Raw genomic sequence first — 5939 nt, forward strand, 5'->3', positions numbered from 1 at the left:
CAAGTACCCTCAACAGCAAGTATAGCTATAATGACAAGTGATTTTGCTTCCAGGGGCACCTTGGAAGCTTTATCTACCATCAAAGATGTACCTATGCCATGCTTAAACCATGACAAATATTGTTACTGAGGTGGTATTGCATAAAAGTCAGGAAATTATGCTCTCATGAAGATTTAATGGGATTCCTGTCTATGTTGTAATTAGGATACAGCATTTTAAATGTTGTAAACAACTCCTTTGCTGTTATTTTGTAGCAGTGTACTTACATGGGCAACTTAAGTGTATTTTCTAACTTTCAAGAATTTAACATTGCTTTAAAATTTTATGCAAAATCTACATTAAAGTATCAACCAACCAACAAAAATGCTTTTTCTGATGTTGTTTAAAGAAAAAGGCAAGAAATAAACTTGATAATGCATAACTTCAACAACCCACAGATATATACATACATATATATATATATATATAGCATACTTTGACCTCTGGGACTACAGCACAGCAGCATAGACTGTTTTCATGGTGACCTACTAGATGGCTCCTACAGAGCTGTACAACCAAAGCAGTGATGTAGAGATGCATTCATGCACTGAATGAAAAAGGTAGTCATGAGGGAGAAGTCAGTTCAGGTCTTTCACTCTTCTTTTGTTTCCCACAGGCCTAGAGAACTCGGCTATTATGGGAGCCGTGGGACTTACCTTTCCTCAGCAACAGAAGTACTCTTCTAAGTTCATGTACATGGACCAAAAGCTACCTGGAAGGAGCAAAAGCTGACAGGAATTTCATGTAACAGACAAAATACATTTCTGTTGCCCTAAAGTATTCCTCCTTCAAACTCTTTTAAACAAGAGAAACTTCTCAAGGACATTTGCAATAGAATGCTGTGAACAGACTAACTGCTGTTAAAACTACTAGTTTTTTCTCTAGGGTAAGGCTTTCACGGTATTCCTTCTTACAGAGTCTCAAATCTTCTTCATTAGGGGAAAGAAACCCAACCTTACCCAATTGAGTGGGGGAGATTTAATGTAGTAGTGGTATGTATTGGTACGAGTGATGCTTCATGTGTCTTCTTACCAGCCATGAATGATTTCAGAGAGTTCAGAAAGCTGATGTAGTATGAAAATACACAAATGAGTTTTTAGGAGACTGCTCCTGTCCCAGAAATGAACGCATGAATCAGGACTTTTTACAAATAAACTGCAAATTAGAGAGGTGTAAGAGGGAGAGGGGATTTTAGTTTGGTGGACTGAAGAGCCATTTTCTAACTGAAGAGTTATGTGGCTTGCACTGCCTCCAGCTCATTAAAGGGGAAATCAATTTTACAGGGGACAAGCTGACTAGACTAGTAATAATGGCATTAAACTTACAACAAAAGGGGAGATTAAAAAGGGGCAGCAAATAAACACTCATTTAGCACAGTCAAGTTGTCAAGAACAAAATTAATCAAGACACTGAATGACAGAAAGAAAATAAATTCTTTAATTGCCTATTCATGAATGGCAGGAGCTTGTGTGGTAAACAGGAAGAGTAGGAAACACTTGTACTATGAGAATGAATTTGACCTGCTCCATATTACTGGAACTTGAAGGAAGATTTCTGTGATAGTAATGTTAAATTCACTTGCTATAAGCAATTTAGGAAAAACACAGTGGCAAGAGAAGAGGAGAAGAGGCAGTATGTGACAATAACTGATTTCAACCCACTGACAACTATGCAGTAAATGCCTTTGTGTTTACAGATCAATCTCTCTTGTCACAGAGACTGTGACAAGGACAATTATATGCAGGCAGCTACTTACCATGAAACTACCCTATGGAGCAGGATGATTACTCCCTTAAACCCCTACTTAAAAGGTCTACGAAGAAGAAGAAGAAGAGAAAAGACTTTTTGTACTGTATGAGCTTTAAAAAAAGGTTTTTTCACAGGTGGGTATCTGGTTGAAAGATGTAGCTCTACAAGTTTGACATTTCCAGTAATAATACACCTTTGAAATTCTGAAAAATGATTGATAAAAATTTCCTAAATCAAAAAGTTTTGTGTCTCTCCTTAGAGAATTCTGTACAAGATATCCTGACAGCTAAATCAAAATTGATTCCAGGACAAAAGTTAGTTATTCCTTAAACGAAAGTGAGAACTTGATTACATTTGTTGCATGCAAATAGGATGCAACACAACATCCACTACTTTAAAATAGCCACATTTAAACAGAACGAGTATGTGCCTAATAAATAAGAGGAAGAATTTAAAAGGAAAAAAATATGCAAACAATAATAAAGATATTTAAAAGCACTTTAAGATATGATTTAAGAATTGCTATGAAGGCACAATCTATTCTATACCAGTCTAGCTGAAAAGATGAAAACAATGACAATGTGAAATTTTAAACAGGTTGGGCAGGGAGCCAAGAGAGAAAATGGATTAGATCATTTGAATTTAGGATATGAATGGCTACTGAAGACAGAAGAATATAGAAGGAATTCTATGGCTATCTGAGTATAGTATGCTAAAAGGAACATTAAATATATCTGGTGTAAAAGCAACTTTACAGTAGTGTTTGTCCAATGTTAAATGGAAAGGATGCAGTTGTCAAAAATAACACAGAGGAGACTGACATGCAGAATAAATATTTCAGCTCTGTGACTGCAAAAAAGCCAGATGTAGTCATATCATTTGAAGACAGAGATGAAATGTTACACTTAAAACAACAAAGGCAGTGTGTTCCAAGTATCAGCTATCTAGGCTGTGTCTTTTATTTAAAAATGCATGTAGGTATGTTAGGAAAAAAAAAAAAAAAAGAGCCTAATAAACTTTTTTAGGCCATTTATTATTATTTGTAAATATCTTAGTTGGCTGAGATAGACCCTGAGCATTGGATGGAAGTCAAAGTTACGTCCATATTTTGCTTTCAAGTGGACATCCTCTACTTGGATTTCTCCAAGGCTTTTTATACAGTCTCCCACAGCCTCCTCTTCGAAGAAACTTATGCATGACAGTCTAAACAACAATTCTGTGTGGTGGGTGGGAACTGGCTGAGCAGCAGCACACAGAGAGTGGTGATAAATAGCTCCTTTCCAAACTGGCAACCTGTCACAAGTGGGGTCTCCTTGGGATCAATACTGCATCTAATGCTGTTTAATATCCTCAAACTGATCTGGATGATGGGATGAGGTGCACCCTGATGAAGTTTGCCAAGTATACCAAACTGAGAGGGAGTTCTCTCCTTTGTAAGGGAGAGCTGTCCCACAGGAAGATCTGGGTAGGGTGGAAGAGTGGGCCAACAAGAACCTTATGAAGCTCAACAAAGACAAATGTAAGGTCTTGTACATGGGAAAACATAATCCAGGAGTCTCTCACAGACTGGAATCCACCCAGCCAAGGAACAGCTCTGTGGAAAGGGGCCTGGGGGTCCTGGTGGACAAGCAGCTGAGTATAGATAAATGATGTGCTGTTGTGGCAAAGCAAGCCAACAGATTGCTGGATTGCATCAACAAGGGCATCCCCAGCAGAGATAAAGAAGTCATTTTTCCACTCTGCTCAGCACTTGTCAGGCCATATCTGGAATACTGTGTTCAGTTCTGGTCTCTGCTATACAAAAAAAAAAAAAAGAAGTGCACAGGCTGGGGGAGGCCCAGAGAGGGGCTCCAAAGATGGTGAAAGGACAGGGAAGCCTGGCATGCAAGAAAAGAATGAAAGAATTGGGTTTGTTCAGTCTCAGGAATAGAAGGCTAAGACCATCTTCCAGTATTTAAAGGGTGGCTACAGCAAAGATGGAGACGCCCCTTTTACATGGAGTCACATGGAAAAGAAGTGGGTTGATGGATACAAGCTGCTACTGGGTGGATTCCAGCTGGACACAATTGGAACAATTTTCACAATGAGAACAGTCAGCCATTGGAATGTTCTTCCCCAGAAGTGGTGGATTCCCCTAAACTGGACACTTACGATTCAGCTGGACAAGAGTGTCTTTCGGCTTTTGCCAAAGGGTGGCTTTTGCAAAGAGTGGTTGGACCAGATGATCCTTGAGGTCCCTTCCAACCTGGTATTATTCTATGAATTCTATGATAAATGGGGTAGTCTAGGTAAATATATGCCTGTCCATCTGACATCAATCTTGGGAAAAGTAATGGAACATCAGATGGAGAAATTGATTAATAAAAAATAGAGGGTAGCATATTTAATGTCATGCAACATGGTTTATGGACAAAAGAATTTGTCAAATTACTGAGATACCCATTTTTTATGGGTACAGAGGTACGAGATTAAAGCTGCTAGATTTCAAAGAGAATTACACAAAATCAGGATGCCTAACATTAAATTAATTAAAAAACAGCTAAAAGACAAGACTGATAGGCAATTTTAAACTGAGAATATTAGGAGCATGTGCATTTTATTTGATGCTTTTCCAAAATTATGTTCCGGATTCCATGCTGCTAATATATTTTGACAATAACTGAGAAAAAAATTAAAACTCATGAAATGTGCATATGGAAAATTCTGAGAAACTAGTAAAGGGAAATATCATTCAAGCAAAGCCATTCTAAACCTCTGGGTAAACTTGACAAGGAAATTTTTATTGGGCAATGGACAAGGCAGGCTCCACTGAAGGTATATGAGACTATTCCTGAAAGCAGTTTCTGTGCATGAGACTAGGTTTGCAGTCAGGTGACATTGGAATATCTATAGAGCAATGACTAAAAGTGTTTGATTGGTTTGTTGGTTTTTGTATGAAAAGTAAGCTATTGGAGGTAGATTGTACTTCATATATTAAAAAAAGCTGAAATTCCAGTTTACAAACCAGGTACATATAAATCCTCAATCTTCTGCTTCATGTGTAGTCCAGACCTTCTAATATAGCTCTTGGGAGAGGGAGAGCAAGATGGGAACAGAGAAAAATGCCACAGCTACAATTAGATGGTCAATTTTATTCAGATCTTGGCCCATCATCATCCAAACTAGGCAGAAGTTAGAACACACACTGGATTTCCCTTGGATTTTTTTCATATACATGTTCTCCTTATGAAAATTCAGCGAAAATCAGGGAGGAGAAGGATGCAGGGGAGACAGATGGGAAGTGGAGACTGAGTGCTGCACAGGTGTGCAGCAACACAACTTTTACAGCACAGCCAATGAGACAGTGATCAAGACCTTCATCTGTATTGAAGAGAATTTGCCTCAAATTTATTTCGAGTTTCCCTACCTGGATTACTTATTTATTCACTGCATAACTTACTACAAATTGTTAAATCCTGAATTTCCATACCTCTGGTGGTTCTGTGTCCATACTCCTTTGTTGCTATTTAAGTTTGCAATTTGATTGGCTCAAGAAAGAGAGCTGAATAAGGAAGAACTGACCCAGAGAAATGAAATACATAATATTATACTGAATGGTTGATTAACAAAAGGCAAGTTTATCATCTGGGGGTTTGCACATATAAATTCTGGAGGTTCATCATGTCAGAATTCTCCTATCACCAAGCTAACTTGATTCTTCACTGTGGGTGTATTTACATTTTTTAAATTTTCCCAAGAGGTATGTTTTCTTAACAGAATAATGTCACCATGCACAAGAAATGCAGCTGGTTTGTGGACCCACCTCAGTGTTAAACATTATGAATCCTTTTATTATTCCCATTAACCATCCAGTAGTGATGCACTAGATCATACTGAATTACAGAGAACTCAGACAGCTTTTTCTTGTGTGTCTCTCCCAAAAAAAAAAAAAAAAAAAAATCTGTGTGTTGCTCTCTTCATATTTCTCACCTGCCTCCTCTTATCTGTGGTTGAAAGCTCTTTATGTCTTCTGATCTCAGAAACAGACAGAGGTACCATCTTGCAAACACATAGGACTGAGAAGGACGTGCTGGGTCTGTGTGTCCAGTTTTCTACTATTGAAAACATGACATTAAATCATGTGCTTATAAAATTTTCACAATTAAAATTAA

General features: G+C 37.9%; 1 long non-coding RNA gene across 1 annotated transcript in view; it reads left to right on the top strand.

Moving 5' to 3' along the window:
* The window catches only part of LOC108446589, a 7810-nt gene extending 2083 nt beyond the window's left edge, over window positions 1–5727 (top strand). The window contains exon 3 of the long non-coding RNA XR_001861812.1: window positions 656–5727. This is a non-coding gene — a long non-coding RNA (uncharacterized LOC108446589). The remainder of the gene's footprint in view (window positions 1–655) is intronic.
* The last annotated feature ends 212 nt before the right edge of the window (window positions 5728–5939 follow it).

Source organism: Corvus brachyrhynchos, unplaced genomic scaffold (assembly GCF_000691975.1).
Source record: "Corvus brachyrhynchos isolate BGI_N302 unplaced genomic scaffold, ASM69197v1 scaffold202, whole genome shotgun sequence".
Classification (NCBI taxonomy): Eukaryota; Metazoa; Chordata; class Aves; order Passeriformes; family Corvidae; genus Corvus; species Corvus brachyrhynchos.